General features: G+C 42.1%; 1 pseudogene across 1 annotated transcript in view; it reads left to right on the plus strand.

Moving 5' to 3' along the window:
- Positions 1-1,030: 1,030 nt before the first annotated feature.
- The window catches only part of LOC149306346 (syntaxin-binding protein 4-like), a 39,977-nt pseudogene continuing 24,672 nt past the window's right edge, over positions 1,031-16,335 (plus strand). The window contains exons 1-7 of the transcript XR_016282503.1: positions 1,031-1,196; positions 3,173-3,246; positions 8,211-8,306; positions 9,596-9,665; positions 10,517-10,591; positions 14,582-14,667; positions 15,254-15,380. The product of XR_016282503.1 is annotated as a syntaxin-binding protein 4-like (transcript). The remainder of the gene's footprint in view (positions 1,197-3,172; positions 3,247-8,210; positions 8,307-9,595; positions 9,666-10,516; positions 10,592-14,581; positions 14,668-15,253; positions 15,381-16,335) is intronic.

Genomic DNA, 16,335 nt, shown 5'->3' on the forward strand with positions numbered 1-16,335 from the left:
ACTTACTAGAAAAGACAATGATGTTTGGTAAAGTTGAGGGCAATAGGAAAAGAGGAAGACGGCATCCCAGATGGATGGTTTCAATCAGGGAAGCCATGGCTATGGATCTGCAAAAGCTGAGCAGCGTGGTTGAGGATAGGGTGACTTGGTGTTCTTTCATTCATAGTATCACCATAGGCTGAAGTTGACTTGTAACTTGTAACATGCCACATTAACCAACTATATGCTACTGGTTGTACCAGTGTTAATGTCCTACACACACCAGATCCTGTCTGATCTTGGAAGATAAGCAGGGTCAGCACTGGTTAGTAGTTAGACGGAGGATCACCAAGGCATATCTGGTCTTGTATGCTATATTTCAGAGGAAGTAACTGGCAAAACCACCTCTGAGGATTTCTTGCCTAAGGAAACCTTATGACATTCATGGAATCACCAAGTGTCAACACACAACTTGGAGACACATACACACTCGCGCACACACACCTCCTATATCATTGGATAGAATCCAAATAACTGATGGACCAAAACTCCAGTCCATAACAGCTGGTAAATGCTGAAACCAGAGTAACAACAAGAACCACCATCACAACAAGAACCATCACCAGCACCACAACAGAATACACGCACTGACATTAAAAGAGGTTTTAAACTGGACATATTGCAAGGAATCACTCCAACCAGGGCCTTTTTGTAGCTGTCTGGTGAAGTCTCCTGGGAGAGCGGATCCTTGACCTCATTTGAACGTTGTCCTGCATAGAGCTGGGTACACAATGAACAATAAAAACACATCAGAATAATTACTTTGCTGCTCTAATTACATGTCAGCAGGGATGGTTAGGGAGAAAGAGCAAAAGGGTGGGTAGGTTAGAGGATTTATTTAAGTCTAATTGATTTGTTTTACCGCTTCCCAGCCCCCCGACCCCGTTCCTGTTTTCTGAAGAAGTCATTTGCGATAGGCCTAACCTGCCTACGCTTCCCTCGCGTAAGCTTTAATCTTGAGCGACTGGTGGCTTCCCGATCATCCGTGTTAATGTTTATGTTTGAATTAACATGCCCAAGGGAGGGTCACATGCACTCCCTTTCCCTTCTCCGCACTTTATCGGATCTCGGCCAAAGCTGGGCCGGAACTGGCCATGTTCAAAACGCAAGATGCCAGCAATCTCGGTCCTCTACAAAGGAGCGATCATCATTAGCAGGTAATACCTTGGAGGGAATAAGACTTGAAGGGGGTATTAGATTGGGCAGAATTTGCAGGTAATCCATGGTTATGGGCTTACTTCAGAAATGGTCCTCTCCTTTACAAGCCCCCAACGTCAGGCCTTGCATCTGTCAGTGTCGCTGGGGAGAAGATTGCATTTACTTTATCCAGAAATACGAAACCATAGGCCTTCTTCAAAGAGAGCTACAAAGGTAGAGAGGGAGATTTTTTAGAAAATGTTTTGTTAAGAGTTGAATGTAATTCTTTAGGTCAGATATCTTCAATGACTGGTTGGAGTCCCATTGATACGTACCTTCAAGTCAACTTTGGCTTAAGGTGCATCTATCTTCAAGTCGCCTGTCAAGTTATGGTGACTCTATGGATTTCGCAGGGTTTTCTTAGGCAAGGAATCCTCAGAGGTGGTTTTACCAGTTACTTCCTCTGAAATATAACCTACAGCACCCAGTAATTCATTGGCGATCTCCCATCCAAGGACTAACCAGGGCTGACACTGCTTAGCTTCTAAGATCAGATTGAATCTGGTGCCTAGCACATTGAATGCACCTGAGTAGCTTGTGACTGCACATTGCCTGTAAACATTGCCTTTGCCCTTTGTGCATTGCAGTTGCACAGTGCATTGCCAGCCATGTGCATTGAACATGGATCCATATTCAGTGTAAGGGTTGCATAGATTCAGTAGCACATGCTTATGCTATGCTGAAGTGATGTAGGATCTCAGCCTATGATTGAAGTCTTCAAAATAATAATTTGTTGTTGTTGTTAACCACCTTTGAGTTGGTCTCAACCCATGGCAACTCTGTGGGTAAGATATCTCTCCAAGACATGTTATCCACCACTACTCTTCCCAGTTTCTGCATGTGATCTTCTTCTCTTTCTAATTTCCTCCACTTTTCCTAGCATTGTTGTCTTTTCTAATGAGTCTTGTCTTCTCATTATGTGACCAAAGTACAACAGCCTCAAATTAGTCATCTTTGCCTCCAGGGAAATTTCAAGCTTGATCTGTTCTAGGCCTCACCCATTGGTTCTATTTGCTGTCTATGGTATCCTCAGAACTCTTCTCCAGCACCACATTTCACATGCACTTATTCTCTTTTTGTCTAGTTTCTTAGCTGTACAGTTTGTGTATGCATACATACAAATTATCATACCAACCTGAATGCGCTTATCTTGTTGTATTTCAGAAGCCAAGTGGTGTCTGACTTGGATGATACATGAATGAGAGACCACTAGGGAACTCCAGGCAGGGCTAAGTCAGAATCCTGTCTAAAACTGGGGGAGTCATTGCTGTCAGTCAGAACTGACAATACTAGACTAGAGGGACCAGCAGATTGACTCAGTTTAAGTAAGCTTTCTATGTTCCTATGTGTCACGTAAGAAATACCAGCCGCTCCAGGGCCAAATACCGTTTCACTTTGTCACAATAGCCGCTTCCAAACATTTAGGCATTGATTACCCAAACAGGAAGACATGTCCGACCACACTGATCATGTGTGTGTTTCTCTTTCTGCTCCATGAACCAAAATAACCAGGCTGCCATTGGATATGATGAGCCTTGACTTGGATGCTCAGCAAAATGGGCCAGCTTGGGTTTGGTCAGTGAACCAGTGCATCCAGTCCCTTTAAGAAGCCATACAAGAGTTATGGTATAGCAGTATGTCCCAAATTTGGGTCCCCAGAGGATAAGCTCTGGCCAGTATAGTCAATGGTCAAGGTTCCGAGAGACATAATGCAACCATATTTCCTGCCCCAAGTTTCCGAAACACTGCCCTAAAGGGACCATAATCCCTATCCAGTTTTTAAGCAGAGGTTGGATGGCAGGGGGTTGGACTGGAGAGCCCTTTGAGTCTCTTCCATCTGTAGGATTCTGTGGTTCAGTATGGCACTTCTTGTGCTTAGAATCATGTTGCCAAGGTCCATAAAAAGTCTCCTTTTCATTTCGGTTTCCACTTTCAGGACACTAATGGGACCGCATGGAATGGATCGGACTGTGCATCGCATCGAATTCTATGACTGCACCAATGGGCTGGGTGAGTGTGTTGCTTTTCGTTTTTCTATTATATGACAGCAAATACTGTCAGCCCTCTGAATCCGTGGATTTTTTAATCCATGTATTCAAAGTTTGAAAATTATACACACACAAATTTGATAATGTATATTATATGACCTATGAAGCCCCTGTAGTTCACCAAAATCCCACACAGGTGCACACACACACACAATGAAAAACATTTCAGGTCTCAAAGGAGAATCACACTTCCAAAAGCCTCCAGGGTATGCGATTCTCCATTTTTAGAAAATACCTTTTGTGGCTAAAAAAAAGGAGTCCCACTGAAAACGCTTCAAATTGAACCGATTCTTTTGCCAGTGTCAACTGCAAGTGGGTTGTTTTGAGAGACTCCCGCAGGAAACAGTTTAAATTGAATCGATTCATTCATCAATGTGAACCACAAGTGGGTTATTTTATTTTACAGCAAGAAATGCAATCGGGGCAAATGTAGTGTGAACCGTGCTCTGCTGCCGAATCGATCCATCGATTCAGATCGCAAAGCAATTTATTTGTAAGTGGGAATGAGGCCATGGAAGCCACCACCAGCTACCTCCGGTCACAACTCTGGATGTTATCAGACAAGGGGAATTGGAAGTATAATCCAATGGCAATCCGAATGCAATCATGGGGTTTCACGTTATTGCGTGATAGACTACCACATGCAAATTCGGGCAATGGCAATCTATTTTCGGGCAATGGGAAGTCAGTTCGAACGCAATTCGAATTCACGTAAATTCGCTGAACTAGCAAATTCACGTGAATGCGTTCTGACCCCACTTTCTTTTCATTCGAAATTAAGAGAAATTCCTCCCGTGTGATAAACTCCTCTGCCTCAACACTTACCTTCCCCATAGGCTAAGAGCATTAACTTGCCTAAGGTCACCCAGTGGGTTTCATGGCCAAGTGAGAAATCGAACCCAGATCTCTATGCCATACTGGTTCTCAAAATATATACAGTCGGCCCTTCTTATACACTGATTTTTTATACAGGGATTCAAGCATCCACGGTTTGAAAATGTTCAAAAAAAGGTATTAATTTCAAATATCAAACCTTGATTTCCCATTTTTTATAAGCGACACCATTTTACTATGTCATTATATTTAATGAGACTTGAGCATCCACGGATTTTGTTATCCACGGAGGATCCAGGAACCAAACCCCAGCGGATAACAAGGGTCCACTGTACTTTCTGGCCACTTCTATTATTATTATTATTACAGGTTTTATTTTGTTTATATCCCCATTTTCTCCCATTATATGGACTCAAGGCGACTACCTCTCCCCTAGAATAGGGCATTATTTCTACTCTGTGAACCTCCGGCCGCAAGCCAAAAGCTGAAAGTGTCTTGGAGATCTGCCCTGATCATTTAATTAGAAATTAATCACTGGAGAGAGATGCTGGTTAAGCAGTGCTCCTCTGAAAAGCTGAGATCCAATTATCCTGGCCTCCATCCCCTTAGACTGAAGCTTAGCTCGTTCACCTGAATCTTCATGAAACAAAAGATGCCACTGAGATAGATGCAAAGACTCCAGGGAAAGGAAGAAAGTTTGAGCCAAAATGTAATTAAACGTGGTTATCTCTGGGCCCTTGCACACCACACAGTTATAGCGCTATGGTTCCACTTTAACTACCATGGTTCCATCCCATGGAATCCTAAAACCTGCAGTTTAGCCAAAGTGCTTTAATGCCTCTGCAAACTACAATCCCCAGGATTCCATAGGATGCAGCCGTGGGGGTTGAAATGGAAATATATGTGTAAATAAATGCCTTCGGTTGAATCTGCACTGCTGTTTGACTCCGCTTTAACTGCCATGGCTCAATGCTATGGAATTCTGGGATCGCGAATTAAATTCTGAGATGACGCCAGGCCTTCCGGGAATAAAGTACTTGGCTGCACAAGACTCCCCCGCACATGGGAGGACTCAGCTCATGGTTATTGGTTATTGGTTATTGGTATTGGTTATCGTTTTGGTTTTTAATTGTTGAATTTTACTATTATACTGTTTAATCCTTTTTAAGCAGGGGGGGAGATATTATGTATATATTGAGGTATTTTAATGTTTCTATGCTGCTTTGATTGTCTCGACAAAAAGTGGGATAGAAATAAAAGTTTTATTATTATTTATTAAATAGATACCCTGAGGCCTTTCCATTTACCAACAGACCAACACACAGATTAAATTGCTTAGGCTCACAAGGATGGATGGATGGATGGATGGATGGATGGATGGACGGACAGACACACACACATACCCCACTCTCTTCCATGCCAGCATTCTCTGAAGATGCCAGCCACAGCTGCTGGCCAAACGTCAGGAATAAACTCTTCCAGAACATGGACACAGAGCCCAAAAAACCCACAAAGCACTATAATGTCTGGTTCGTTTTCAAAACACAAATATACACACATGTGTGTCCTGAGTGCTGTACGCAGATCTTCCCAGACCTAGGTGCAGGTGGTCCCTGCAAAGGCACACAAGACATATACATTGGTCCAATAGGGAATGACCTAAGGCATCATTGACCATTAAATTAAATTGAGTCCCTAAGGTGGGAGAAAGGCGGGATATAAGAAAATAAATAAATAAATAAATAAATAAATGTATTTATGTGTTTGCTGATCATTTGCAGGAAATGTTTTAATGTATTCAAAGCCTTCTCTCGGCAAATCCTTCTTTATCCCTAACAATGTCAGAAGAAAATCCAATCTGTTTATTAAAAACCAGTGATTTACTCCACACAGCATTAGCCTCCGGCACATTCCTCTTTCCATGGCTATGTGTGTAGGGAGGGGATACGAATTGGCAATGTTGGTTTTCTTGCTGTCATCATGTTTTAATTATTATGGTATTTAATATTATTATATTATTGCATTTAATATTTTGAAGGGGGAGAGAGATAAATTGGCTCAGGTTGAATCTCCCTTATCCAAAATGCTTGGGATCAGAAGTGTTTCGGATTTTGGAATATTTGCATTTGCACTTTTTTTGTGGGTGGCTGAGTGTTTCGGATTTTGGAGTTCCAGAAAAGGGAGACTCAACTTGTAATGTTTTTTTAATTTAACATTGTAATAATATTTTCCAATAATTATTATTCCATTTAATGGAATATTTTGTTGGGAGTAGCTTCAGATTGAGAGGCAGTGTTGCTAGACTCCCTTGTCCCAAAGCAATGGCAGATATCATCAAGTTCTGAATATGCCATTTCTATTTCCCACAATCCCCCTGAATATCCAAGCATGATAGGATTTATTTTTATTAATGACAACACAAACAGTAGGCGCTTCTACTCAGTTTTACAGCACTCCGATAGCACTTTAAATGCCATATCTCCATTGCATCGCGTAATGAGATTTGTAGTTTCACCGAATGGTCAAATTTCTCAGGCAAGGAGCTATAGTGCCTCACCAAACTACAATTCCCAGGATTCCATAAGATGCAGTACCATGCAATCAGACCAGCCACGGTTTAAAGTTTGTTCCCGGTGTCTTTGAAATGCCTTTTTCAAACATGAGATTTGTCAGTCTTCTATACACTGAAACCCAATTCTGGGTTGTTGTTTTTTTACTGATTTTGAATTAATGCTGAATTTTATTCCAGGTTGAACATCACCAGATTTGATATAAGGCCACAAGAGGGTGCTGCTTGACCAGCACTGGGCCAATTAATGCATCTGTTGAAATAGACTTTGGCTGCATCTACACTGTAGAATTAGTGCAGTTTGACACCGCTTTGACCGCCTTGGTTCAATGCTATGGAATCCTGGGATCTGCAGTTTGCTGGGGCACCAGTGCGCTCTGACAGAGAAGGTTAGCTGTCTCACAAAACTACAAACCGCAGGATCCCACTGCATTGAGCCATGGCAGTTAAAGCTGTGTCAAAATGCAAACAGCCGCCCCAGTTGTGCTGCACAGAGAGGCGAGATATACCATTGATGCAGCCAATGAAGGATGCTGAGACTTGTAGTCCAATACTTGCAGGGCCCCATACTATCCTACCGTTTGGAGCACCTGCCATACTATCATCATCATCATTATCATCATCATCATCATCATCATCATCTACCTGTACTCTTCCCCATACTACCTTTTCCAAGGGAGATGCACACAGATCCTGACATTTGTCACTATTCATTTTACTGAGTCTTCCCAAATACGCTTGCAGCTGGATTGTTTGTAGTGGAGAAGACCACTGATATATAGTGTTGTCTTTATGAGTATGTTGTTCTGATCCTCTGCTATGCATTTGTTTTAGAGACAGATATAATTTTGTCAACGTAAGAGCATCCAGAAGATTACTATGACCCTGTTTTGTTTTTGTTTTCAAACACAAATTCATCTATAAAACAATTTGCACACATTAAGCAATGCAACCCTTTTCGTACTGCACAGCTATAGCACTCTGATGGTGCTTTAACTGGTTTGGCTGTAGATCATGGGATTTGTAGTTCGCGTTCAAAATATTCCGCAAAGGTACAGCTTCCAGGATTCCACAGGATGGAGCCATACTAGTTAAAGTGGAATCATAGTGCTATAACTGTGTCGTGTGAAAGAGTCCAATGTCATCATTAAACAGATTAAGGATAATAATACTGTTGTTGTGTGCCTTGAAAGTCATTTCTGACTTATGGTGAATCTATCATAGGGTTGTCTTGGCAAGACTTGTTCAGAGGGGTTTGCCTTTGCAAGGTTGAGAGAGTGTGACTTGCCTAAGGTCATCCAATGGGTTTCTATGGCTGAGCGGAGATTTGAACCCTGTACTCCAGAGTTGCAGTCCAATGCTCAAACCACTATGCTACATTGGCTCTTACAAGGATATTACTACTCCAAAACAGAACAGACACATCTAGTAGTTAAACACTGTTTATATGGCTTTCAAGAGTCAAGACATGTGAAGATGGGGTTCAGGAGGCTCCTTGTAATGGATTTTTGTTTCCTTGAAAGGCATTAAAGTGATTGGTGGCATTAAGGAGTTCAATGGAGAAGAATATGGTGTTTATGTCAAGCGAATCCTTCCAGGTGGAGTTGCTTATGCTGATGGTGAGTTGATTCATTGCTGAAATTTCTGGTCTGAAAATTCAAGTGGCAATATTTTATCGAGGCTCCTGCAAGCACTGTCCCGAAGTTAAGACTAGTTGGGAAACCATTGACTGCAATTAGCAATGGATGGAACAAATCTGTTAAGCTCATCACCTCCAGTTTTGAAACCACAGTCCTGGATCTATATAGGTATTTCCCCCGGCACAAAACTGGGTACCCCTTTTGGGGATCCTTTCCAAACTGGTGCATTTACTACAGCTACGGCCACCAATTTAAAATGTTATGTTTTCTTTCCAGTTCTCCAAAGGGACGGATCCCCTGTGTTATAGGAAGGGCCCACTATATATATGTATAAGTCTAGAAATCTTAGTCCAAAAATTGACCCAAAAATTCTGAGTCCATTTATCCGTGGGTCAACGTAAGTACAGTGGACTCTTACCTTACGCGGGGGAATCTGTTCCAGACCACGTAAGGCGAAAAAAGTGTATGCGCGAGCCCCATTCAATATAATGGGGCTTGTGCTCGTGGCATGACAGAGCACACGTCCCATGGGCGCACGCACCATTCATTCTTTTGTTGTGCAGCTTCAGCATAAGCTGAAAGCCGCATTTTGTGTGCCCGCGTATGGCGTGGGTGCACTGTACTGTACTTTAACTGTTATTAAAAAATGAACTATCCCCTGGTGAAAGGCAAGAGAGTAATCTGCCTTGGAAGCACTGACATGCCTCTATTCTGTCATCCGTCCAGCCTTTAGGGCGAACACAGATATTTATGCCTGGTGGGATCTTGTAAATTCTTTGGCATTGTTTTCCTTTGCTTCATCCTTTAGCCACATCCCCTTGACTTATCCATGGGTCATATCAAAGACCATAATTTTGGCCCCCCAAAACCTATTCTTGATTTATATATGATGTCAACTTATAGTCGAGTATATACAGTAGTCTAAAAAAATACTCCCGGCATCCCATACTACCCTCAAAAGCCTTCTTTCCCCACCGCAGCCACTCTCAAAATGGTGATAAGACGTGATAGGGCATATCTGGGCTTGTTGTGGGAGTTACAGCCCACAGGAATAGGGGGCTTGCAAGAAATGGGTCCTTGGCTCCTATGCAGTGATGCACCCCAATTTTGACAATTACCAAACTTGTGTTACCATTTTTCACATCTGTCTCCTCTCAAATACTGTTTATTCAACTACTCAGAGATAGATATTTGCCCTTTCTTCACCTGTGAGACCAATTTTTGTTCTTTTTAAACATCTACCTATCTATGTATCTATCTTTCTATAGGTCGCCTCCAACCAGGAGACCAGATCCTAGAAGTGAATGGAGACAGCCTGCGTGGTGTTACCAGTGAGAGGTAAAGCATCTGAAAGAGGACTCTGAATTGATTTCAGTTTCATTTTGTTTCATTTTGTTAACCACTGTAGTAATAGACCACCATATTATATTTTGTAGCATGCCGAGACTCGTCTCTTTCTTACCTGCGTGTCTCGACATCATTAACCAGCTTGACTCATTATCCTTGGTTGACGTTCTTTGGGAGAAAGGCAACACATCAACCCGATAAAGAATTGGCCAAATGACCATCATTTGTCTGCTGAGAGTGCGCCCATATTGCACACTTATGGCAGTTTGATATCACTTTAATAAAGAGCTCCACTCAGAGTCTTGTCTGAGGAGTTCATGACACTTAATAAGATGGAACTATGCCAGACTCGGAGTTGCGTAGAAATGGAGAGGATCCAAAATAAAGTACTGCCTGAATAAAGTACTTGATACGGTTGAGATGGACCGGCTTATAGCTTTAATAAATGGGAAATCGATTAGAAAATGGAAAGAAGACTGGGAAGCCATAATGAAATATTGTAAAGAGAGATGGACCAAATAGATAACAAATTTGGAATAAATAGGAAAAAAGCTGACTATTAATTAAACAATGAGAAAATGAAGGTCAAGGTTAATAGAAAGAAGAAAGACATTTGAAAACTATATAATTACGGAACACGTATCGATATATCAATATTGTAATAACATTGTAATATATGAATTTATAAAGCTCAGTATATTTACACATCTGCAATGTATGAAAGTACAATATTTAAAAAAAAGATGGAACTACGGCAGTTAAAGTGGCATGAAAATGCTAGAACTGTTTAGTGTGCAAATGCTCTAAGTCTCTCACTTTGGCTGTTTATTGGCTTTCCATAGGGCTGTGGATATTCTCAGGACAGCTTCAGCCACCAATCACATGTGCCTTCTTATCGCCCGGGATGACGATGCCCGGTAAGAATTGGCTTTATTCCGCCTGGAGAAATGGGCAGTTTTTGGTGCACAGTCCTCTGAACGCATATTCCAATGTTCAGCTTGCCAGCAGAGTGTGCATTACAGATGGGAGAGTAAAACTGCAACTATTTTGTCCTAGCATGCAAGGAAAATAAAGTACACTTGTCCCTCCATATTCGCTCAGATTAGGGGCACAAGACCCCCGTGAATATGGAAAAATCACAAATAACAAAAACACCAGAAACACCTCTAGGAATTTCTAGGTCCTCCAGTGCAACTCTGTGGTCAACGTCCGACCGACACTGAATACAAGATTGGCCGATTTACCCACCCAGACCAAGAGCTTTGAGCGCTTGGCACGGCCATTAAAGTCTGGCTTCAAATGCCTGTGTATTCAACCCTGTTTGCATTCTGCCTTTAGGCTTGGTGTCTCTGTTTTCAGGCAGCTTTTATTGTTTAACAGCTGCATGACAGGCATGTATAACACAATCCTCTCCAAACTAGGGATAGCTTATGCTTATTGGCGGACTGAGTATTTTGTTCAGCTCGGTTTAGATAAGAAGCCCCCCCAGATTTGGGCATGTCTTCATACGTTTCACATTGCAGCCTAGGGGTATGTGTTTTAGCTAAGAGGATTTCATGGATTTGAAACGAATGCTTTCAACTAAAGCCAGGGTGCCATTTCCCCACTTGGCTGTCTTAAAACTGTGCCAAAGATGGCATTCTGAGTCAGTGGGAAACAAATACCCGATACTAGAGACTAAACAATAGCAATAGCATTTGTATTTCTATACCACTTATCAGTGAACTTATTTTACTGACCTACAAAAGGATGGAAGAGCTGAGTCTACCTTGGAGCCCTCTGGGATCGAACTCACAACCTTGTGGCTGTGGTACCAGCATTTAGCCACTGTGCCACCAGGATTCCCTATAGACAGAGAGCTATTCTCATTGCTGGCACTACCATTTGCCAGGGCAAGGCAGCATTCAAGTGGCAAATGCTGTGCATCAGCAGCCTCCTTAGCCATACAACCTGAGCTATAGCTTTGAAGCATTACTTTTCTCAGTATTTCCCAGACACCAAGCTCCTGACTGGGAAGATTCTGGGACTTCCCTGAGAGTTGTTGCCCAAAAGTCACTTTTCCAAGCTCTGTCTTGAGCACACTGGACATTCGCATCTGTTGCAGGACAGAACCCTGTAGAAAGATGCTGTAGAAATAATGTGCCATTTGGCACGGCTTTAAGTGCTCCAGTCTATAGAATCCTGGGATCTGTAGTCTTACAAGGTCTTCAGCCTTCGCTGCCAAAGAGTGCTGGTGCCTCACAAAACTACAAATCCAAGGAGTCTGTAGGATGGAGCCAGGGCAGATAAAGTGGTGGCAAATTTCATTTATGTGTACAGTGCAGATGCATCCTAAAAATCTGCAAAAATGTTATTCAGAGGGGAATTTGACTTGCAGTAGTATAATAGTAGTAGTGATGATGATGAGGATGGTGATGGAATGTATTTTAATGTTTCTTGCATTTTGTACTGTATTTTATGTGAGGTTGGAAGCAACCTCAATCCTGCAGGAGAGGCGGGGGGGATTAATTTATTTTTATTATTATTATTATTATTATTATTATTATTATTATCATCATCATTATTATTATTATTATTATTATTTGTGTGGTGGTGGGTTCTTTTAAGTGTAAATTTGTAGCGATTCGGTGAAATACTTGTAGAGATTTCACTTTCATGATCATCTCGCCAAATAGCGAATACACTAATACACCCCTCTCCAAGATTAAAGAGAAAGGCACAGGAAGAGTGAATGAGATGGTATGTCAGCCCACCTGCCTGCCTATCTTTTGTGCCCAATCATTATTCTTTTGTTTTATTCATCCTTCGTTCCTCTCTCTCCCTCGTGTCCTTCAGCTCGGAGGAGTAATCCTTCTCTCCACTTTAGGGTCAGGGGTGATTGCTGACGCAGATGTGGAGCCGGGGCTAGTGCTATGCCCAAATTGCTACCCCGCTCATCCCCTCTCTTCTTTTAATGCCAGCCTTTGAGCATCCTGAATGATGCAGCCAGTCGCCGGCCAACAATGGAAGGCCGGGCCAAGCTTTGCTGAGCTTGTCTTCTGTGTGGGTCTCCAGGGCATGACTGCAAATGCAATTCTAATCTCATCAAAGCTTGTTTGTCCCTGGCCTGGGTGATAGTTTTGGATGACATTGGTACTTTTCATCTCCAAATGAATGAGAGGGACTCACTTAGGGCTCCTTCCCTCTTCCCTGCTAGAAATGGCAACAATCGCAGTCAGCCATCCAACATTTGTGGTTTGGACTTTTGCAGATTTGATTATTTGCCGATTGATTAAAATGCTCTCTCTAGGAATCTCTAGGTCCGCCAGCACAACTCTGCCAGAAATTGACCGTCATCCTGAAAGTTGTGCTGGAATGTTACGGAATAATTTCAAACCAGGATTTTAACCAGAATTGGCAGGGAGACCGGGAGCCGACTGGAAAAGAAACATAGGCCCCATACAGACAGGCCAAAATAAAGCTGCTTGGGGTCACTTTGGAGGTATGCTGTTTAAATAATGCAGGTGTACTAAGAGTCCAGAAGCTGCGCCAAAGCTGCGCAATCGTGGCTTTGGCACGGTTTCTGAACTCTTAGTACACATGGATCATTTAAACAACATACTTCCAAAGTGACCCCAAGCAGCTTTATTTTGACCTGTCTGTATGGGGACATAGTTTATTTTGCTGCAGTGATACCAGAAGGAAATGCATCCAAATTACCGGGATCCCGATTCCAAAGAGAACCAAGCCTTTATAGTATTTTGAACAACAACAATAACAACAAAAACCTACAAATTACATTTCATTGGTTGCATTTGAATCAAACATTTGCACCCCGATATATTCATTGCATACTCAAATATTTCACCTAACATACATTCTTTGTGGGGTACCCATCAATCAAACTGTTATCTATATGTTTTTCTTTCAGTGTCTCCAACTGCCCTGTATTACATCATTTTGTTTTAAGTAATAGCTTAAAGCAGGAACCAAGGCCATTGGAAAACACATATTTGTACATGTGTTATATAAATAATTTTACAGTTGGGGGTCACCACAACATGAGGAACTGTATTAGAGGGTCGCGGTATTAAGACAGTTAACCACTGGACTTGGGTGACATAGCCACATGTTTTTTCAATCCCTTCCACTCTCCACCAGCAACAGAATGGCCGTGGGGCAGTGCTAGTGCAGGGCAACAGTGGATCCTGAAGGTAGTGAAAAGGGAGACGTAGTGGACTCCTGTATATGCAACTTGTGTGCTTCACTCAACCATGTAGGATCCTGCCTGCTATCTGGAATACCAAACTTGGAATTACTTGAAGGGGCTATATGTCATCCAGAATCCCCCAGACAGCATGGCAACTGGGAGAGGGGGGTTCTTGATGTTATACCCCCAAAAGTAGCTTTTCTGAACTCTGTTATAGAAGTTTTACATAACCATCCCAGCTAAATAGGAGGCATGTCTCTGTAGAGACGGAGTCAGTGGTTGAATTCAGCTATGGATTTGATCAACGGATCTGGCCCTACTATTAGGCAAAGGGAGGCAACTGCCCAAGCAACCAGTGCGTGGATGTGCATTGAAAGGAGTAACAATGACATATCTCTTACTATTCCTCCTGAGCCTCTTGGTCATTCTCTTCTGTTGGAGCACATAGCTGTGTGTGTACCCCATGGCCATCCTATCCCCCTACCGTACCATCTTAACCTTGTCTTCAGGCAGCAAAAAGATCTTGGCCCAGTCATATTGATTGGGATGGGGCTAGGGAAATGTCGTTTCGGGAGGCAAGATTCATATTTATTTCATCTACATCATTTTGAAAGCATTTTGAAAACAACTGAAACTTGTGCGGCTGATTATTTTAGTTTATTCAGGTTGGATGCGGTATCAAAATGTAGTGTGACATTTTTCTTTCTTTCTCATCCAGGAGAGAATTCTCTGAGCTCCTGGAAAAATATGGCTCTCACAGCAACACAGGCTCAGCACGCAGTTCGCCCGTTCTCCATGGCGGGAGTGAGTATTTATGATCTGGACTGAAGTGAAGTGGCAAAAGCCACTATTTGGAAAGGGAGAGAGGCTCAGAAGGCAGAAATGGAATTATATGCACAGCTGGGATATCCTCCAATTAAGCAAAAGTAGGCATTGCAGGGAAGATCTGGGTGAGGAAAACACAAGCGCTTTGGTCAGACTAACATATAGTTTGACTTGCCAAGATTTTTTGGACTGCATCCACATTGGAGAAATATCCCGGTTTGGCACTGGTTTAACTGCCCTGCTCAAAGCTATGGAATTCTGGAAGTTGGAATTTGTTGTTCACCCAGAGTGGAGCAGAGCTTTTGTTTGTTTTTATTGTATACTGATTAATATTATTTTAGAGATATTGTAATCATGTAATGTTGGTGTTTTATATTGTACGCCGCGTGGCAGGTTTTTATTCTCTTTTTCTCCCTTATTTTATTTGACCCTTACTATGTAAAGCACTGTGCAAACTTTACAGTGCTCTCTAAATGAATGTTAATAATAATAATAATAATAATAATAATAATAATAATAATAATAATAATAATCTCAAACCACTATTCTTGGCTTTGTTCTTCAGGTAGATATTTGGAAAGCACATCCTCGGGGTCTTCATCTCGTTCCCAGAGTCCTTTGTTGTTGAGCCCAGCAAATTCCCATGGACCACTGATAGGAAATCCAGGACATTCACCGCACACGGTCTCTCAGTATGTACTGCCTTGCTTTTAAGAAGTTAACTGAAATCTATTGATCCTGTTGGAGCACCCATTGTGCTCATTCTTCCATTATACACAGACCCATGTAGACATAGATGTGGGTTCATCCTTCTTATGCATTCTATCCACTCATGTTTATGGCAGGTGTATCTTGCAGGCAATGGGATATACATGCATGAGGATGGATTTACCAATCACAACATACATGCCACTCATCTGGTGCATAGGAATAGCTAGTGTATTATGGAAAAGAGATTTAATCTATGTTTCTTTCGGGTGTGCAACGTTTTCACTGTCAGGGAATGTTGTTGTTTTTAAGAAGGTGCATGCTTCAATGCTGCCTGTGTGTGCGCGTTTTAAACATAGTGTGCTTTGAAGCATGTAATCTTTATACCTACAATCTAAATCAATAGAATCCACAAAGGGCTGTACAATTTGGTTGGTTTTGAAGACTTTGGTAGACTGTTGGTGAGCACAGTCTGTGTCAAGCTAAGTGAAAGGTCCTATCCTGTGAGTAAAGTTGCTGGAATTCTTTGATTCTTTCAGAACTATGAATCTATCCTATGCAAAATGTCTAGCGTGTATATTTATAAAACAGCTTGGAAGAATTGATGTCCCATAGAAGCTATTTGCTTCCTGCCTCCATGCTCAGAAGCCAACTTTGGGTTCTCCAGATGTTTTGGACTTCAGCTCCTAGAAAGCCCAGCTAGGAAGTCCAGTGCTCAGGAATTCTGGGAGCTTACATCCCAAACATTTGGAGGACCAATGGCTGAGAATAACTGCCTCAGAGCAAGAACAGGGATTGTGTTGTTCTCCAGATGTTGTTGGACTGAAACTCTCATCAGCCCCTAGCCAGCATAGCTGGAGGTTAGGAATCGTGGGAGCTGTGGTCCAGAAACATTTGAAGAACCACATATTCTCATTAGAGCCATAGAAATCTAGCCAC

This window comes from Sceloporus occidentalis, unplaced genomic scaffold (genome assembly GCF_023333645.1).
Source record: "Sceloporus occidentalis isolate IW3139 unplaced genomic scaffold, rSceOcc1.0.p SCAF_10, whole genome shotgun sequence".
In the NCBI taxonomy this organism is placed as follows: Eukaryota; Metazoa; Chordata; class Lepidosauria; order Squamata; family Phrynosomatidae; genus Sceloporus; species Sceloporus occidentalis.